This window comes from Zalophus californianus, chromosome 13 (genome assembly GCF_009762305.2).
Source record: "Zalophus californianus isolate mZalCal1 chromosome 13, mZalCal1.pri.v2, whole genome shotgun sequence".
Taxonomy (NCBI): Eukaryota; Metazoa; Chordata; class Mammalia; order Carnivora; family Otariidae; genus Zalophus; species Zalophus californianus.
In genome coordinates this window covers 83,265,083-83,286,254 of record NC_045607.1, presented here as the reverse complement: position 1 = coordinate 83,286,254, position 21,172 = coordinate 83,265,083, and the positions used below count along the sequence as shown (strand labels likewise).

The following is a 21,172-nucleotide window of genomic DNA, read 5'->3' as shown; positions in this document are numbered from 1 at the left end:
ACCGTGCCCCCCTCCGCCACTCCCATCCCCCTCTGCCTCCATCCACTAAGGGTCATTTCGAAAATAGTCTCTGCACTGCCAGTAAGTACTATGTTGTGTCTCACCCAGAGCAGCTCAGACATAATAGGGAACGAAATCCTGAGCCCCTCAGCCTTCATTCTTCCCCAAACAGGCTTCAAATACCTCACATGACTTAAATGCAATGTACACTTCTAACACCAGCTTAATATTCTGTCTTCAAGGCTAGACAGCGTCTATTAGAGCAGGAACAGTCTATGCCAACCTGAAAGCACACTTTATAATGTAATTTACACCGGCCATGGATTTTTCCCAGGTTACAGAAAGTTAATATATTTTGGCACACGAAAAAAGTGCTTATTCGAAAGCTGACCTAGCTGCTCCTTTCCTTAACAAATTTTACTAAAGGGTACACACTATTAATAATTTCGGTTCCAATTTTCTAGGCTATTCCTTTCTTCCTACCCCTTAAACACACACACACACACACACACACACACACATAATTTCTTCATGATAGAACACAGACTAATATATTCATTATAGAATACCCGGGAAAATAATGTACATGCACGTGAGGCTATAATCCCACCGTCCAGTTTCTGCCCACCTCATTTTGAGAAGAAAAATTTAAATTTATATATTTCCTAATTATTTTACTCTTGGGCCTATACTTACCAGGAAATAAAATGAGAGCCATGTTCAAGGCTTTGCTGTTCAGAGATGTGCGTGATTCTTTGATACATGCTGGGAACATACAGGTGTAAAGATAAAGCACATTCTACAGGGTCCTCTTTGTTTATAGCCAAATGCACAGAGTTCTGACCCCTGAGTTAAATTTTTAAGAGAGCACAGCAAAAAGCAGGGCAGCTGACAGCTGAGGCAAGAAATTCTGCAGCTTCCAGAGCTCCTAGAGTGATAGGAAGCCCCAGGGACTAAAGCTAAAGGTTCGGCCACTCTAGTTATTCTCCAATTAGCCCTTTTTATGCTGAAATGTTGATTTTTTTTGTACTGTTTTTCCCTTCTTTCTTACCTGACATTCTTTTCCTTTTATGGTTAATAGTGGGTGGGGAGACTTCAAGGCATGAAGTTTAAAGCCCCTAAAATTTAATTACAAAAGTTGACTCAGTCATTCCCAAAAGTTTATTAGAGAATAGGTGGAATTTCTCTTAAAGATAGAAAAATAAGATACATGGAAAAGCAACAGATTTGCTCTTCCCCATTTATTCAACAAACGTACTCAGCATATACTCCATATGTGTGTGTGTATGTGCATGCTATCTATATGCTATTATCCTTCCCAGTGTTAAAGGAGGTGGGAAAAAAAATGTAGGTGGACGGATGTATATTTTGGAAGGGCAAGAGAGAGCTGGAATAAAGTGGGCATGCACTGCTGTAGCCCAAAGTGAACTGTGGTTGCTTGCTAACAAGTGGAACAACGTGTTGTGAGCATTTATGGCAGGGGTCAGCAAACTAGGTTCCAGGGGATAAATCCAGCCCACCACCTGTTTTTTGTACTGCCTGGGAGATAGGAGTGGTTTTTTACATTTTTAGATGGCCAAAAAAAAAAAAAAAATCAAGAAAGGAATCAAAATTTTGTGACACGTGAAAGTGATATGAAATTCAAATTTCGGCAAAGACGAATAAAGTTTTATTGGCATAGGGCCACGCTCACTGGTTTACACATCGTCTGTGGCTGCTTTTGCACTACAGAGGCAGAGTGGAGAAGCTGCGATGGAGACCTGTGTGGCCCACAGAACCTACCTACTGTCTGGCCCTATACTGAAAATGCTTGCCCACCCTTTGTCGAGAGGAGGGAAACGTCACTTCTGCTCAAGGTCATCAAGAAGGAAGTGACGCATCTACCTTACTTTTCTGTAGCCCTTTATATCTCATTTGACCCTCCCAGCAGGTCTGTGTAGGAAGAGATAGGAAAGGCAGGTTTCATCATTCCCCTTTTTACAGCTGGGGAAACTGAGGCTTGGCCCAATCTAGAGACTTGTTCAGTATTGGCGGTTAATGAATGGCAGTACCAAATTACAACCATCTGAGCCTTTCCAACTCATAGTGCTGAGACTGGAGAGCCCTCATTGCAAGAGCAATACACACACATACACACACACACACATATGCACACACACCATGTGGGACAAGGGCATCATAAAGAAGGGAGGCCAGTTGGGTGAGTGGGGTTGGGGGGCTACTGCCGGGCCCCAGGACAAAGGAGATTGAGCAGGAACTATCTGGGCCGAGGAGTCAGCAAACTAAGTTCTGGCCTACTGCCTGTTTCTGCACTGCCTGGGAGTTGAGAGTGGTTTTATATTTTTATTTTTAATTTATTTGACAGAGAGAGAGAGAACACAAGAGAGGGAACACAAGCAGGGTGAGTGGGAGAGGGAGAAGCAGGCTCCCCACTGAGCAGGGAGCCCGATGTGGAACTCGATCCCAGGACCCTGGGATCATGACCTGAGCCTGAAGGCAGACGCTTAACGACTGAGCCACCCAGGTGCCCCAAGAGTGTGGTTTTATATTTTTAGATGGTTGAAAAAAAAAAGAAATGTATCAAAATTTTGTGACATTTAAGAGATATGAAATTCAAATTTCAGTCTCTATAAATAAAGTTTTATCGGAATAAAGTGATGCTCACTGGTTGACACATTTATTATAGGCAAAAGCAGCCTCGATGGTGTGTGTCCCTGGGCCTGAGGCAAGCGCCCTTGTCCTGCCTTGTAGTCGCTGGCAAAACTTCTGGGAGCCTCAGAGCCCTATCTGCCACATAAATCCCCTCCTGATGAGGTTGTAAAGAGTAAATGAGATCATTATGAGAAGCAAATGAGTTACCTGTATACTACTCAGCACAATGCCTGGCACTTTGCAGGTGTGATGTACCTTATTATTTTCATTTACTGCATGGGGAAGCTGTTGAACATTTATTTATTTATTTTTTAAAATTTTATTTTATTTATTTGAGAGAGAGAGAGAGAATGAGAGACAGAAAGCACGAGAGTGAAGAGGCTGTTGAACATTTAAAGCAATGATTGCTACGTACTCAGATTAGACAACTAGCGAGCCATAAAAGATGCATTCATACCTGAGCATAAGATTAGGTTAGACTTTCATACTACCTAATACTATGGAAACATTCCATCTGTGGAACAAATTCTAGCTCCTTAAGGACAAGACTCCCCTAGGTATTAGCACAGGGAAAAAAATTTCTTGTACTTTCAAGTTATTTGGAAGAGAACTGGGTGTAAAAACTATTTTCACATCAGGGAAGAAATATATTAGGTTGCAATTGAGAATTAAGTAATTGAACTCCTGGGGCCTGGGGGCCGCAGTTTGGGAAAGAGTCAGGAAGGGAGAAGCGGGGGGAAAGAATTGTGCAGAGAGATTAGGCAGGCCAGTGAGTAATCAGTCCAATGGTGAGGTCAGGGCCCAGTGACTGGGCGTGGTGTGCACAGCCCAGGAAAGCCACCAGATTTAAGAATGGATCCATTCATCTGGCTCCGCTTTCCATTTCCCACACTAATAATTTCTTCTTTCAGAAATAAAATATTTACTGAACAATAAAGTTTCCCTTTAGGACTACTGTGACATTATACACACACACCACCCAATATCCAAATATGTTAATGATTTGATACACATTAAAAAAAACCCCAAACTTCTGACATGAAATTATTTCAACACCGTAAGAAAATAAGCACTCTGGTTGATGGATACAATGCAACAGGACAGTGTTTTTTGAACTGCATGTCAGAGCCCATTAGCGTTGAAATCAGTTTAATGGGCTGCTAACTATATGGAATAGAACAGAACAAAACAGAAAATATCTGAGTGTATTACACATAATAAAGGACAAGCACCGTTGAGTGAAACTTCTGTTCCAGTGATACGTTTGTGTGTGCGTGCACACGTGTGTGTGTTTATATTCACTCGTCTATATTGCTGGGCTATGGTGTAAGTCGTATTTGTCACTGGGGATCATGGTCCAAAAAATTTTAAAGCCACCAAAGCAGAGTGTCATCCACTTTAGGAAAGTCTGGTATAAGAATCCTAATTCACTGACCAGCCATGTTAAGGGCTTAATTATTCCTGTTGAGTGAGATTTCTTTCAGTGACAAAGTCTTTCTCTGCATTTAAAACATGTTACAATTTATGGGAAAAATATATATATGCATAATTTATCAAGTAGACCTCATCTTTAAAATAAGGTGTACCTGTTCATGAATACAGAATTGATCTTCAGATACAGAATTCATCAGAAATGAGAAAAGTAAATGATTACATTGTTCAGACTGATAATGAACCAACTCCTTTATAAAATAAACGATTACACTATTTTTCACACTAGTTAATTCACCATGGAGCAGAAGAGGAGGGGGCTGGAAAGGAAGTTTAGTGGACAGGGATGGTTTTACCACCACCCAAAATTAGATTTTGAAAAAGGAAAGTCGCCTTATGTTTGACTCCATAGAAAGCTCCCACATTCTGAGGCATTCTCTCAATTCCTTTATTGTGAACACCCCAAAGCAAAGAGCCCATTATTTCCAAGATAACAGGGGCTGAAATCAAGCAATTCATTAATGCTGGATGGGATGGAAACGGATTTTAAAGGGAGAGACCATGTCAAAAACATTTTGTCCCGTAAGCCTGAAGATTTCATGAAAAGGAAGTATAGGGGGCGCCTGGGTGGCTCAGTCGTTAAGCGTCTGCCTTCGGCTCAGGTCATGATCCCAGGGTCCTGGGATCGAGCCCCGCATCGGGCTCCCTGCTCTGCGGGAAGCCTGCTTCTCCCTCTCCCTCTCCCCCTGCTTGTGTTCCTGCTGTCGCTGTGTCTCTCTGTCAAAGAAATTAATAAAATCTTTAAAAAAAAAAAAAAAGAAAAGGAAGTATAGGTTTCAGAGGTTACTTGAGAACTGTCTGGGGGAAGTAGCCTGAAATAACTGCCATGGATACTGGACAGGGATGCTTCTGGAGGTCACGTGAGTGAGAAAGGATGGATGGATGGAGGCATGCATGCATGCACCAAGGAGGCCAAGATTTTAATACCAATTTAAGTAAACGTTTCTTCACAGTTGCCTGTACTGGATGTCCTCATACAAGTCATTCATTCAGAGGTGCTGGGTTGTGGAGATCATGAATGTGCCCCAGAGGAAGAAAGGAAAAAACAACTGTTCATATGTTATCTAAGTGGACACACAGGGCTTGGGATAGTTTGTAGTGGTCGCATCATTTGAGAAGTACTTTATTTCGAGCCAGTTAGATAGAAATTAATATGCCAAACGTGGCCTAATGATGAAAAAGACTCTGAAGCCAAAGAAGCATGTGGAAGATTTGAGTAGATGATTTCTTACAATGGGACGGGAGAAGGAGGTCGTATTTTCTAAATTACTAATTGTATATAATGTGGTTTTAAAAATATGCAAGCAAATTAATAAATTAAATACAAGTAGACATTTCACCCTTTATTTGTATCCCTAAAATGTGTGTTTTCAAGTTGGTGTAAAGCCTTTTTTAAAACCATCTCTTTGGAACATTGGGGACCATCTTATAATTGTGGGTACCTTGTACATGGGCATATACGGTAATCTGCCTCCCAGGTAATTGAGGCTCTTCAGGGCTGGCTCATGAGGGAACTGGAGTGCAGGTAGCTATCCCAATACATTAAAATCCCCCAGTTAAAACACTAATAACTGCTATCAAACTGATTCTTATCTGTTAAAAAATTCTTTATGCTCTCTCTGCTCCATATGGAATGGAGGATGTGATGCCCTGTCTTGTGTCCCCACTTTGGAGGTCCCCCCCAAAGCTCTGATGGACATTCCCAGGCACACTGACAGACTCCCACTCCTAGCCCACTCTGCCTTCTACTCATCTACAACAAGGGCTTTCTCCGGTGCCTCCGGAGCTTGCTTCTTGCTTCTTGGGATCATCTTCCCCAAAAAACTACCTGCACCCAAGTCCTTGTCTCAGGCCCTGCATGCGTAAACTACTTCAGCAACATGTGGTGATTCTGTGTCCTCTTTGAAAACCAGCTGTCTGCAAAAGTCAAGGTGAAAGAGCTTTACCCTCATTCTTTATACTTGGGTGACTTACGTCTTTGGCAATGTCTCATCCATTCCTTTCCATAAATACCTGATGATCCCTTACTGACACACAATAGTTTTTCTGTGGGCTGTAGGGTATGCCCAGGTGAACAAAACATATTCGAGCCTCAAGGACTGCAGGCTTGAGAATGGGTCATGAAACATGGAGGAAGGAAAGAAACCCCATAACTAAAGAAGACTCAGGACTGCAGAAGAGCCCTGTTTGGCAGTTCCAGGAGAGGGACAACCTCCAGCCAACTAGAACTACATCACGACCTGGAGAGAGCTGGTTTTCAAGTTTTCTAATGTAAATGTTTGCTTGAGGACATCCATCTTTTTATATTCTCAGCAGTGATTCACACACAGGTCAGCCCAAACATGGCACCTGGTAATATGGCCTTATGGGCAATTGATTAAATATTAAAAGGCAAAGCATCACATTGTCTGTGTCACTCAAGGATCCCCACGTGACCATGCCATCCATTAGGAACGAAAGGACATGCTCTGGTGAAGCAAGGAGACCCATGCGGCCTCCCTGCTGTTCCTTGATCATGCCAAGCACATGCCCACCTCAGGCCTTTAGCTCTTGATAGTCTCTTTGTCTCCAAGGCCCTTCCCCTAAATATCTGTGTGGCTCATTCCTTCACCTCATTAAGCTCTCTCTGCTCAAGGCCTTCCCTAAACACCCTATATGAAAATAATAGTACCCTCTACATTGTCACGCTCTATCGTCTTCCCTGCTTTATGCTTCATGGCACTTACCGCCCCCGACATATTATATATTTGCTTATTTATTTTTTAATCTCCTCCTGCTAAAAGGTCAGTGAAAAATAGGGACTTCTTCCCCTTTTCTGTATCCCTTGCACCTAGAATAGTGTCTGGTCTAGAGGAGGTGCTCAGTGAATGCTTACTGAAGGAATGAATAAATGATTTCTTCGTGAGAACCTCAAAATCATTACTCACCACAGCTGAAGTGCTATAAACTCATCTGGAATCACGACAGCCCCATAGCTCAAGGATCTAAAGGACACATGATTATTTTGTGAAAAAAGGTTTTGTAAAAAAAAAATTTTTTTTTTGTAAAGCTTCAACATATGTAGCTGGTATGAATAAATAAAATTGTTTTAAATCTATCATAAACTTGTATGGGCCATGGAATGAAACTCATTCAGTGTCCACGGTGTAAATAAGAAAGAAATCCCAGTATTTTAGATCTGGATATTATACCTAGCTTACTGAAAAAATAAATTTATTCATGTGACAAATATTTATTGAGTGCTTATGATGAGTATGGTGTTGGGTGAGGTGCTATATTTGGTTTTTCTTTTGAAAAATCGACTTCACATTTCCCTGTAAAGCCATATCCTGCTGTTATAAAGCTCATCTTTTTGAAAACACTTGTTTTTTTTTTTCCATTTTTTTACTATATGCTTTATTGATTTAAGTCAGTAATCCCTCAGAGAGAAGTGTCACAGGAAATACTTCAGGTGGAGGTTTTTATTCAGCTAATTTGAAAGGTAAACGTTTTTCTCTTTTCATTGAGTTTAAGCGAAAGAGGATCCACTGTATTTAACAACATTAAGTGTGCACTATTACAAAAATTATATAGGTAGTTCTCAAGCTCTGCTTATATAGGGCTAATTGGTTCCACTATAAATTCATACTCTCCAAATGCAGCAGGACTTCATAGTTAAGATGGTAACCTTTTATTCGCCCCTAAGTGACTCACTGCTACATTTCCACAAGGCATATTCCAAGTCTTCATTATTCTACTCATGGTCTCAATCTGCCCACCTGTCGACCTTTGACTTTATTTAGAAGACGATGGTCAAATTATTCTCTTTCCACCTCAAAACCCCTATGCTTTTGTCTCAAGAGTCCTTCCTCTGCCTTCATCCAGTATCTTCCCATCTTCTTGAAGATTCCATTCCGTCTGTTTAGACTCTCTCTTTCATTTTCAATCTCTCTCCCTTTCTATGGATTCTTCTCTGGTGATAAAGTAGGCTCAAGTCTTCTTACACTAAAAACATTACTTTCTCTATAGTATGCCACTTCTTTGCTGCATCAAATTCTTTCCTCCTTTGCCACCCAATTTATTTAAACGGAAGTGTGTCTTCACTGCTTTCCATATGCATCATCCCTGACTCTTTATTTTTAATTTTCTTAGAGAGATTTTATTTATTTATTTGTCAGAGAGAGAGAGAGAGAGAGCGCACAAGCAGAGGGAGTGGCAGGCAGAGAGAGAAGCAGGCTCCTCACTGAGCAAGGAGAAGCCTGATGCGGGACTCGATCCCAGGACCCTGGGATCATGACCTGATGGGAAGGTAGACACTTAACTGACTGAGCCACCCAGGCGCCCCACCCCTGACTCTTTGACCCCTAGCAGCCTGGCTGCCACTCCCATTTACCTCGAAGATAATTCAGGAAAGCCAGGAATCAAATCCAATGGCTTTTCCTTTGTTGTACCCTCAGCTCTATGGGATGTGCCGTATGAATGATGTATGAATGGTGCTGGCTTCCTCACCTTTCCCAGCTTCCAGGACACCATACGACTCGCACCATTTTGCTCCAGGTGTCCCTTGTTTAATATTGTTCTTATCATCTTCTTTCTCTTTTCCCCTCCCACATACAGACATGCCTCGAGGATCCTTACCCTTACCTTCTGCTTTGTTTCATTCCGTTTTCTTCACTAGCCATTCCTGAGGCATCAAAACCACTCCTAAGTAGGTGACTCACAAATCTCTCTCTGTAGCTCTCCGGAAAACCTACCCCTGTATTCTAGTCCCTTCACTTGGACGAATCTGTCATGCCCAGAATGAAACCTCTTTTTTTCTCTTCTTCTCATCCCCCTCTGAACCTCCTCGCTGACAACGACCCAATCCCTGTCTCAGCTGAGCCCATGATGACTTTTGACTTCCCTGCTCAGGGTTCAGATTATTCCCACACCCTGTCTGAATGTCTGAGTCTGTCTCTTCCTCTTCACTCCTGCTGTCTCATTTCCTCTTTCTCCTAATTTGACGATAGACTCTATCTGGTCTCCCTATTACCAGTCTTTTCTCTTTGCATTATGCCCAACAAAATGCTACAGGGGTATTGCACAGTTCTGACCCTGTCAACCCTCTCCCTCAGAAACTTCCCATGGCTCCCCGGTGCTTACTGCAATGAAATCCGTACATAAGCTCTCCATAACCTTGGACAAACCTCTCTGTGTCCCCTTACCTCTCATTACATCCCTTGGCGTTCCCTGTGCCTTGGCCAAACCACACCATTCTTTGGGCAAGCACACCCCTTCCCATCACCAAGTCTCTGCTCCTCATTCCTCTTCGAGTATGCCTTTCCTTCCCTGCCAGCCCAAACACCACCCGTATAAATCCCAGCTCAAATGCTACCTCTTCCATGTAACCTTCCCCAACTCTTTCACTGGAAGTCATTGTTACATCTTATGAACACCCACAGCACTGAAGGAATATAGCATTTTGGGCAATGTGGCCACTACTTTTATAGTCAGTTACAGGTATGCCCTGTCTCTCCTTCCAGGCCATGAACCTCCTCTGAGCAGGATCTAAGTCTTCTTATTCTTCACATCTCTGGCCTTCTCAATCTCCCAAACTCTATCCAAAGGTAGGCAATTAAATATTTGTGAGTTAATGATTTGAACCCAAAGGGTTAACTTTGGGTTCTAGTCCTTGAAATTCTCTCAATTTTAGCAACAACTACTTTTTCCTTGTAGGATACAAGTCTCATCTCCCCATGGTACCATACATAGTTTATTCCTTTCAGCTCCACAGGCCAATTTTCAAATATCTTTTACTTCCAAGTTTTCTGAAAAAAATAACTTCTTTAAGAGACTCAATAATAGAAAAGCATTAATGGCACTTTAAGTGAAGAAAATGCATCCACACAAGGTACAACTTGTTTACCAGACTGAATTATAGGAATTAAGCTGTAACATTAAACTTACTAGTCCAATCTTTGGAAAAGCCAGGCATTGTATTTTTTAAATCATCACATTTACACTAGAAAGGAAATCACTAATTCCTGAGTCATCAACTGTGTTGTTGTGTCATTATTCTTCTTCTAAACAGTGTATTTACCTTGTCAATTTCTAATATCCTTAAACTTTCCTGTAAGACATTTACATCTCTGGATTTTACTTGCAAACATAAAACAGCTTAAAAAAAAAAGGAACGTCTTCAAATGACTTTTAAATTCCATAAGTACTTTTCCCAGAAAGACATTGGCAGAACTAATAGGGAGTAAAGAACTAAGACTCAAAATTCATTTTTATAAATCTATCCGTATACCTTGGAGGATATCCAACAATCTCACATTAAAATTTTAGAAGGCTTGACTGAAGGACATAGGGAAATTTAATGTTCACAGTTTCAAGAGCACCTGGTCTATGTATCATCATTAATTAAGAGAAGATAAACAGGAAGAAAAAAACATACGTGCACAGCACTAGTTTTATTATTTTCAATGTAATAGCATTATCATGTAACCTCTGGCAAAACAAAACAAAATTTTTTAGAAAAGAAAAAGAGAAAGAACCCTCTGAGGCCAACGTGGTATATATTTACTTATATAGTCATTACTGCTACAGGCTTTTCAAAGAGGATCCGGGCTGCCAGTTTGGATTCTGACAGCAATGCAGCAGAATTTAAGGTGTTGTGATTTAAATATGTTCTAAGCAGGCCAATCTCATTATCAAGATATTAAGTGTAGAGGTGCATTAATTCCTACAAATACAGCAGGAGAAATACAGGCACTGGGGAGCCAAAATGCAGTGGACACACACATGAATATGCTATCTGCCTATTTCTACCCAACCCCACATAAGCCTATCTTTATCACACAGAGACAATTAAACAGCTATAGACCCTGGATGCAATTCTGTGTCCTGGCTCCCACTGGGTGAGTTATTGCCAGCCTGATATTTTTCAAATTCTCTATTAGCAGGCTACATCGGCTAGGAAACCAGACCTCACCATACCAGGACCCCATCACCATGGGTCTTAGGAGATTTCAGTTTGTGAATGATACATGGCACCACCTAGCCATTGTGAGAGCTGGAAGAGTGGATGACACCAGCAGTAGAAATAAAGTATCCCTTTTCCTTAGGAAAACGCCCTGCCTGTGTGACACTGACCAACGGGGTATGAAACATTTCTCGATACAATCTTTTTCTTCTTTTTAAATACTCCCCCTTACCCCATCTTTCTATACACACCTCCAGAGTTCATTCTACAAGAACCGACATAAAGATCAGCCATTCTTCAGCCCTAGGGTTTCCAGTGTTGGAATGTGGAAGGAGAAGATCTAGTTGACATTCAAAGTTGTGGGGACCGAGAGACCAATGTGGCCATTAAAGACCCTTCTCCTTCAGGTCAGACAAGAGATAAACAATAGAAACTGCAGAGTCAGGGCATCTAAGACCCTTACAGAGCAGGGGCTGAGGAGAGAAGTGTCACAGGATAGAAGCTCCCTTCAAATCCAGCAAGGCTAGCAAGCCCAGAAGGGGTAACCATGATCCCATTTCCCTGCCATGCACCCAAATCCACATGCACACTTCCACATCCCCATGTCAAGAAGCCAGAGAAAGGGGAAGTGAGAATCCCGTCCACACGCAAGAGCAGAACACATACTGTACTCAGAGTTGCAGGGTCAAAATAACACTCTCCCATAGTCAGCGGGTGGCAGCAAGTCAGGGCACCCGCACATCTCTACGTTTGGAGCGCAGCTAGGCGAGCGTGGAGGCAATCACACGAGTACACACACATACACACACTCACACACATGGGATTTTACAAATCCACACCTACCCCACAGCCTCTCTCCACACACGCACCAAGTGCATCCTGCCCACCTCATCGCTGCCATCACCACACTCTTTCTCAGGGAGAGTCAGTCAAGGGATGAGAGATCCTAGCGGGGATTCCTGGAAATGTCATTCTCCAACACCTTCGGTCCGCCACCCCCATCCCCTTGGCTGTACCTTTTACACACACACACACACACACACACACACACACACACACACACACACACTCCTTCCATGACTGTCATCAGGCACGCCTGCTGCCTCCAAAACCCCGCATCTCAGCGCGCACCGGACACCAGGCGTCCCTGCCTTCAGCGCCCCCTTCCCCCCGCCCCGTTGGCTCGATGGCTAAAGGCATTGCCCCCTGGATGTCGCCGGCTGTCCCCGCTCATCCGCACTATTGTTCCATGCAGCCCCTCTCGCGCCCGGGGGCACCCCCCGGCAAGGACCGGGGCTCCGTCAGGGGCAGCATCAGCGCCGGGCAGCCCCCCCCCAACCCACCCTTCCCTGGCGGTGGTACCTTGCCTGACAGCTGGGTCCGCGGGCCCGCGGGAGCAGGCGGTGCTAATGACAGCGCTGGTGCCAAGCCTGGGAATAAAGCTCCGCTCCAGCCGCTCCTACCTCCAGCGCCACCATCTTCTCCCGCCGCCGCCGGGACCGCAGCCGCCCTCGCCCAGCTCCGGCTAGGGCTCGGCAGCCGCCGCTCGGGCCCCTCCGGTCCGCGGCCCCACCCCCTTCTGCCCGCCCCTCGTGACGCGCGCGGGGGCCGAGCCGGGCCGGCCTGCGCGGGAGGGCGCCCGGGGGGAGCGCGCGCGCACACGCGGGCGCTAGTAGCGCCCCTGCCTCCCACGCCCACCCGCGCGCACGCGCGCCGCGCGAGCCCGAGGCAGCGGGGCGGTGTCCCCCGGCGGTCGCCCGCCCCCAGCGCGCCAGCCCCGGCGTGGGTGGGCGTGCGCGGCGCGGGTCCCTCCCGCAGCCGGTAGCGCCCCGGCCGGGCGGGCGAATCCCGGCGTGCGCGGGCCGGGCGCATGGAGCGGTTAGTGCGGCTGCATCTCGGAGGGGCCTGACGGGGACCTCCACCCTCCTCTGCAGGAGCTTCAGGGGCTCCCGGTTTCCTTAAGCAGCAGCTGTGGCCAACCTCTGCGCGCAGGACCGGGCCGCGGCGCAGGACCGCGAAGCCGGGCAGCCGCGTCGGCTCCTGCGGTGTGTTGTCTTTCCTGAGTTACTCCTGAGCCTTCCCGCTTCCCAGCCCCGGGAATACCGCCTGCACTTTTCAGCCCGGCGGCCGCACAGCCCACCTCAGAGAAGCCCCTTCGGTGGCTCTGGGGCGCGCTGCAGTCCCGCGTTTGCGCCGCTAGAGGGAGAGCCTCTCGGGTTTGGGCCCCCGCGAAGCCGGCCGCGTTTGCAACCCTCCAGGGAAACTGCCCGGTCCTGAGGGCGAGGCAAAAAGCCTCCGGTTTATGATGGTAGGAAAGGCCAGGCTGGGTTTTCCGCCCGCTTCTCGATTCTGGTTGGTCAGAACTTGAAGTGTATTTGAGGCTGGCTTAGGGCATCAGCCCCAGATGTGGCCGGGAGGGAGGGGACCTTTGCAGCTGGGAGCAGGTGGCCAGTGCTGTGCGTTAACGAAAAGCCGTGGGCAGGACAGGCCTCGGGAGACCTGGGTCCTGGCGCCAGCCTCACCTGTAATTGGCGGGGTGTTACGAACCAAGCCATTTCCCCTCTTCGGGACAGATTTCTCAGTAGTGATAAGTTATATTTGCACAAAGCCTTATGGTTTGCAAAGCCTTCTTCATACACATTCTCATCTAGTAAGACGGAGATGAGCCTTGGTTATCCAGATCTCTTGGGAAATGGATCTTTTACCACACGTGTTTATTATTTTAAGCACAATGCCTTGAGAAAAATCGGGGGGCGTAGGCTGAAGCATTCCTGGAATCTTGTGTTTTAGCTTTAAAATTCATACGAATTCTGCATTCTACTCCATAATGAATCTTTTATTTTTGCCTTAATAAAGAAAATAGTAGCTTCTCCCTTGTCAAAAAGATCTTGTCGTGAACTTAAAATATTTACCAGGAAGATGTATCATGCTTGGGCTGTGACATTACATACTCTTCTTCTTTTTTTTCCCCAGTAAATATTTATTCTGCATGTATTCCAGACATGGTCGGTGTTTGTTCTCCCAGAGCTCACACTACCCTGGAGGAAACAGGTATCGAACAATCAGACTAATGATTAAATGCAACTATGATCAGATCTCAAATGCAAAGATGCTCAGAGTTCATAAGGAAACCTAATCTAGACTCCAGGATTGAATAAAGCTTCCCAAGGAAATGACCTTTGAAGTTGCAGTGAGACACGTCCAGGTAGAGAGAAGAAGGTGTGCAGAAGCAGCCTACGCAGGTGGGGTTGAAGTGGGGGAATGTGAGGCCAGTTTGAGAGGCAGGCAGGAGAAGCCAGAACCCACAGGACCTTGTGGGCCATTTTAAATAAGGATTTTTATCTTATGAGCCTTGGCGTGTCACTGAAAGGCTGTAAGGGTTGGGAGTGGGTGACCATGATCTCATTTCGCTTCCTGAAAGATTGGTGAGGTAACTGTGTAACCATGTGAACAACTGATTTATGGAGGTCAGAGTCCAGGCCTGACCTCTTGACACATCCCTGTATATGCTACTTGGTGAGTGTGTAGGGTTTTCAGTTTCTACACCACCCTGCTTTCCTACGTTCCAGTTTTGGGGGGCTTAGAAGTGCCTCTCTGTAATAGTCCCTCAGTTGTTAACTTTTAATCTGCTGTGGTTTCAGGAAGGAAGTTAACGATCCTTGTTAGAATTTCAAGCTAAGTAAGGGGATATAGGTTCTGAGGGAGAAGATCTTTCCTTTGCATAGACTTGCTGCCATTTGGTTTCTTATTCTCAGAGATCTTTCTGCTTATTTTCTACTTTTGCACTGTGTTTCCAGGGAGGTGAAGTTTCTCCATGCGTGAGTGAGAGATACATTATTGCTTTAATAATACCATCCCCTAAAATCTTGCATCACAGGATTTTTGTGCAAATTAAAGAAAGTGTGTAAATTACTTTGCAAAGCATTAAGTGCCATATGAATGAAAGTAATAATTGTTATAATGGCTGCTCAGAGACCTTCAAAACTAATTAGTTACCAAATATTAATATTTGGAAAACTCACTCCTTCCTCCTCCCCCCACCCTCCCACAAAAGACACAAATATACCTATCCCTTATGGACAGTGCAAATCCTTGTCTTAAGTGCTCATGTTACTCTTTGTGCCTTGGCTGGCAGGAAACTGAAAACCAAATTTGTAGGTCATTGTGGGAAATGAGTGGATCCACAGGGCATTCATAGCTATGTCTTAGGGCTTCCTTTGGTCTTGTTCTATCTGTACTTTTCCTGTGCCCGCTTTACTGGTATTTTCCTAATTTATTAGAGGTATTCTTATAAGCCCCTTCAAATATATGTCTCCACCTACTTTTAACAAACAAGGGTATTCAATGTTTCAGAAGGCAATATATAAAACAACGGCAACCTACCAGCCATTGTAGCCAATAACTACTGTAGACACTGCGCCAAGTGACTGGGGTTCAAATTGAAGCCTTGACTAGCATTGCATGTGGATGTGCAGAGAAGTTCAGAGCCTTGTTTTACAGGCCAGCTCCTTTGTCCCCCACTGGCTCCCAGGTAATTTCCTTTAGCGAGATCTCTGAGTTCCCAAACTCCATCAGCCTGCCCCATACCAAGCACTGTTTGTCACTTGGTAAGTGAGCAGGGATCCATGAACTTTTATTCACTTAGGTTTCTTTTTGTCAGCAAAGACCTGAAGATTCCAGGATTCACTAAATTCGTTCACACTTCCCAAGAGTGTGGCCATGTCCTTCAGCCTTTGGCATGACTCTGGACAGCCACAGTTGGACATGTCTCTTCTGGTAGCAGTAGATACTCTTCCTTGATTTCAGGTTCCTTAGTGATTAGCTTCTTTCTCTCTCAGTCCTCAAGTTTAAGTCTTTTTTTTTTTAAGATTTTATTGATTTATTTGAGAGAGAGAGAGCAGAAGAGCACAAGTTGGGGGGGCAGAGGGAGAGAGAGAAGCAGACTCTCCACTGAGTGGGGAGCGCGACGTGGGGCTCAATCCCAGGACCCTGAGATCATGACCTGAGCTGAAGGCAGATGCTTGACCAACTGAGCCACTGAAGTGTCCCCTCGAGCTTAAGTCTTAGGAGCTGAGGGTATATGTAGAACAAACACTCATCAACCTTCGGGTAAAGAGTTTTTTCCTTAAGGATTTTAAGATTTTATTTATTTATTTATTTATTTATTTATTTATTTATTTATTTATTTATTTATTTATAAATAGGGAGAGGGAGAGAATCTCAAGCGGACTCTGCATCCAGCATGGAGCCAGATGTGGGGCTCAATCCCATGACCCTGGGATCATGACTTGAGCCAAAATTGAGAGTTGGACACTTAACTGACTGAGCCACCCAGGTGCCCCTTTCTTGAGGATTTTAGTTCTGCTAACATTGGGTAATCCAGAGACCTTTCTAATCCATGGAATAGTCATTTTTGTCACAGAACTTTAAACGTATGAACAAAATAAGCAATTATGAAATGTCCATGTCCTAAACTTTAATACATTTGCTTTTATATGCTAATTCTTGTTTCACCAGCTTTTTCTCTGGATGTAAATTCTGTCTTGCCTTCAGATAGGTCCCCTTCTTTTCCTTTATGTTCCCCAAACAGGTCAGGAGGCCCCCTCTTTATTTTTCTTGAATCACATTCACTGTAACCTTGAATGATTTGATCCAGAATTGTGTCCTATGGCTATGCTTATGTGATGAAGGCACTCTGGTGTCACATAGACTACTTCTACCTCTGAAAATGAAGTTTCTGAATGAGGAGTGTCATGGGAATGTATTGTCTTTTTTAACTGGTTATATGCCTATCCCCAAGCCAACCTTCACAGTCAATGTCATGGCTCCCACTCCAGGAGCTGGGTCAGTTCTCCCCAAACCACATGGCTGATGGAGAAGAGAGTGAGACCTAGGGACCACACAGAGCAGGAAATGGACAGAGGCCAATGAAAACATCAACTACTGTGTTCATCTCAGGCTTATAATAGTGAAAGATGAGAAACCTTAACCTAAATATACAGGAATAAGGGAATTGATTCATCAACTGATGTATCTTTACAGTGTTATATTATGCATCTATTAAAGATACCACATCCACAGATTTTTTTAATAACATGAGAAAAGTTTAAGTGTCCATCTTAACTGAAAAACTCCGGATACAAAATGATGTGGTCAGTTGATTGCAACTGTTAAAAAGCACACAGAAAACAAATACATCAAATTGTTAGTAACAGTCCACTCAAGTGGTAGGGTTATTTTCCTCTTTCAATACTTTAGTAGTTTTTAAAAAATTCTACAATGTACAGTGACCTTGACAATGTTATTGAATAATCAAGATTATTAAAAATGTGGCATGTAAAATTAATGTTACCACCAGATGCCATAAAATTAACTATTGGGTCACTTTGCATTTCTAAAGCATTTTTTCCCCAGATTTGATTTATCCTTCCAGGCTTATTTGAAATCCCACATACTTCAAGAAAGCATTCTCATGCTGTGTTCTTTTCATGGCTGTACCTTATTGTCTGAAAATTTGTTTGTAACGTCAACAGCCTTACAGCCTCTGTGCACTGTCAGGATATAAACAGACAAAAATTGTTAAAATTGTTTACTCATTCCATTTCACATCTGCTTATACACTTGGTTGTTTCCCAATTTATTTCAGTAGAAAAATATCTGAATATTATGGTTATATAGTAGGAACGCCATAATGTATTGATATATTTAATTCATCCAACAAACTGAGAACACTTTTACCAGGAGAAAATATGACTGTTTGTATATAAAAAAAATAACATTACAACCAGGAGTGTATTTCCTTAAAAATAAGAAACTGTGAAATTAAGTTCTTGGCAATTCCAGAAATTTTTTTCTCTCGATACGTGTTTTCTACAGATTCATAGCTCTTTGCCGTCTTATTAATAGCTAAATGGTCGTAAACACCAGTGTTTAAGGAAGATGGGTAGGGTAAAAATATAAAACTGATAAAATACTAATAACTAATTTTTTTCTTTTACCAATTCATAAACCAAGAAATAGGCTACCATTATTCATTTTTGGCAGGAGATACCTCAGTTCTGTTTCTAGAATTGCACTGACATATGGCAGCATGATTTAAAATCACGTCTCTCTTCCTATTTTCTGACAGGCATTTTGTCTCAGGTATGTTGTATTCCCTCCCAAACCAGTTTATGAGCCTTTCAAGATGAGGCACCCAGTGTCAAGCACCTAGCTTATCATAGAGTACTTACTCTATTTGTTGGTTGATGATGCATTTACTGTCTTTCCCATTACTCCATTTGGGTTGTTCAAGAAGATTATCAAGGTGATTTGCCTTTAAAATGGTTTCGTTTTCCTTTGTTACTATTTTAAGATTTTATTTAGTTACTTGAGAGAGAGAGCATGAGCTAGGGAGAGGGGCAAAGGGAGAAGCAGGCTCCCTGCAAAGCAGGGAGCCCCATGCGGGCTCAATCCCAGGACCCCAAGATCATGACCTGAGCAGAAGGCAAACGCTTAACCCACTGAGCCACCGAGGTGCCCCCTTTGTTACTCTTTTTGTAAGTATTCAGTAGCTTCTGAAAAAAGTTACAGATATCTCTATTGACTCAAAAATAAGGAGCCCACATAGGGCTTTAATAGGAAATAAAATCAGTGCTAGCTGTTTTATCAGACCTTTATCACCTTTGCCAGCCAAGAGATATATTCTCTCTCTCTTCTCTTTTCTCCTCTCTCTCTCTCTCTCTCTCTCTCTCTCTCTCTCTCTCTCACACACACACACACACACACACACACACACAAACCCACACTCCTCAGAAGTGGGATACTATGTTAAGCTCCTAATATATGCTAACCACTGATGTAGGCTTTTGAGAGACCAAGCCAAATATTTCAAGCTTTCTAACCTTGAGGTCTTTTCTTCCTTAAGAAAGACAGACAGACCCATAAACAAATGATTTCAGTGAAGTGAACTGGGGGTGGTAAAAGATAGACAAAGCAGGGCCTAGCCAAACTGTGTTTTAATTTTTGTTGTCATTGTTTGTTTTGCTAAATACTGTGTGTTCAGGGAATGAAGTTCTCTCTCTTCTAGAACTCAGGTCTATAGTTTAATGAGCAGAGTTTTGTTTTTGTTTTTGTTTTTTTTTCTTAAAAGAAATCTTGTTTCCTAATTGTAAAAAATATTATGGCCACCTAGCTTTGATGGTTTCTGTTTAACCAAAAAGCTTTAAAGTGTCTCCCAGGCAAGAAATATATGTAGTTTAAAAGCACTAAGGGTAGACAAATGCATTTGCTTCCAGTAAAATAATAGAGATCATCTTCTTAATGGATAAACCTCTGAAAACTGAAATGAGTGAGGGACTTTGACTTTTTCTGTGAAAAAGAAAACTGACTTTAAAAAAGGGACATTTGTTAGCATAAACTTTAAAAAAAACCCACTATCTACTTTCTTTTATACCTCAAAGACACTGATCCTTCTTCTGCCTTCTCCCTCAAACTCATATCATTCTATTAAATATGACTGTGGAGATGCTTCTAAGTTAGGTCAGTTTTGCTGTGGATTGAATTTCGAAAGCACGTTTTAATTTCAGCATTCATGCAGCCGAGCACTGCTAAATTGAATAGGGCTGTAGTTGTGGGAACTGCAGGAACTGAAATGGAACCAAGAAATCTGTTACTGGAGAAACCTTTTGAGAACTGACAGATTTTAAGTCACTCTTAATAAGGTCTGATAGGTTAAGGGATAACATGTTCTGGGATTCAGGAAAGCAGCTTTCACCCTTCCTTACCAATTGGGAATTATTTTCATCCTCACGCTGCTGCAAACCTATCAAGAAAACTGAATTGAAATGGGTCTCAGTGAGCTGTGTAGCATAAATCTGAAACTTGTGCAACAATAAAATTCTCTTGCCGAGTGGGTAGGTAGGGCCATGTTGCTAGCATGCAGCTCAGAGAGCATCAGATATCATTCTAATTCTATTTGCGTAGAACAAAGAATAATCCTTTAGGCTTCTCTATGGTCTGCTTTAAAAAAAAAGAGGGTTAAGAAATTTTAGCTATGGACCCTCTTGATCCATGTTGAATCTTAATGTAATAGAAAGTTAATTATTTCCTGAATTCTTACATGGATTACTAGTTTTGGGAGAAGATAGTACTTATTATGTAGAAGAAAAAAAAAACGTTCCAGGATCGAATAAGCCTTGAGAACCCTGGAGTAAATGAAGTTCTATAATTTGTTGTTGTTCTGTTTTATTTTTATTGCAGAGCTCCTGTGAGCCTTTAATCGTGAATTTCCAGGAAGAGAATAGAGATATAAGATCTACAATGTTTGGTGTTCCCTTGGCAAGAAATCTTTTGAGGGACAGGCAAGGCTTTAGTTATGACTTTTGTGATCCCCACCCTTCAAAAACTAATAATAAAGATTATAACTGTGTTAGTATAAGGATGAATATGTTAATATTATATAACAAAACATTTTCTCTGACCTAAAAGTCCTTTTTTTCCTTCTGATTTTAAAAGAAATTAAAACGTTTTTGTGGACCCCTGGAAGTATTGAGGACCCTAGGCTTTGTACTCTAAGAGGCAGTTGGCCATGCGGACAGGTGTTATATAGGAAGAGTGAGTTCATACACAAAACCCACACAATGGAATCAAGAAGCGCGATACGGCATTCCTTCAGAGGTCCTGAGATGGTGAGTTATAGGGTCATTCTCCTCCTTCGCGCGATACGGCATTCCTTCAGAGGTCCTGAGATGGTGAGTTATAGGGTCATTCTCCTCCTTCATGCTGTGTTAGCTGAAGAAAGGAAAGGAGAATCCAAACACACACACACACACACACACACACACACACACACACACCATGCCAAGAAGGCAGACTGGCAAATCACACACACACACACACACACACACACACACCATGCCAAGAAGGCAGACTGGCAAATCACACACACACACACACACACACACACACACACACACACACACACACACACACACACACACACACACACACACACACACACACCATGCCAAGAAGGCAGACTGGCAAATCCCCCATCATTGATTCTGTGTGAACTCTATCCACTCAGAAACGTTCCCTTAAACTAAA

The 21,172-nt window shown here is 43.1% G+C and overlaps 1 protein-coding gene and 1 long non-coding RNA gene across 6 annotated transcripts in view; one reads left to right on the top strand and one right to left on the bottom strand.

Moving 5' to 3' along the window:
* Positions 1 to 12,656, bottom strand: part of APBA1 (amyloid beta precursor protein binding family A member 1) — a 214,227-nt gene extending 201,571 nt beyond the window's left edge. For 4 of the 5 annotated variants that reach the window (XM_027615657.2, XM_027615658.2, XM_027615660.2 and 1 more), the window contains exon 1: positions 12,449 to 12,656. The gene's annotated coding sequence lies outside the window, so the exon portion shown is untranslated. The remainder of the gene's footprint in view (positions 1 to 12,448) is intronic. The other variant, XM_027615659.2, reaches the window with a different exon arrangement.
* Positions 12,657 to 12,926: 270 nt separating this feature from the next.
* LOC113934820 lies at positions 12,927 to 20,659 on the top strand. The gene is made up of 3 exons (XR_003523801.1): positions 12,927 to 13,131; positions 14,060 to 14,137; positions 20,327 to 20,659. It is a non-coding gene; the product is annotated as an uncharacterized LOC113934820 (long non-coding RNA).
* Positions 20,660 to 21,172: the final 513 nt, after the last annotated feature.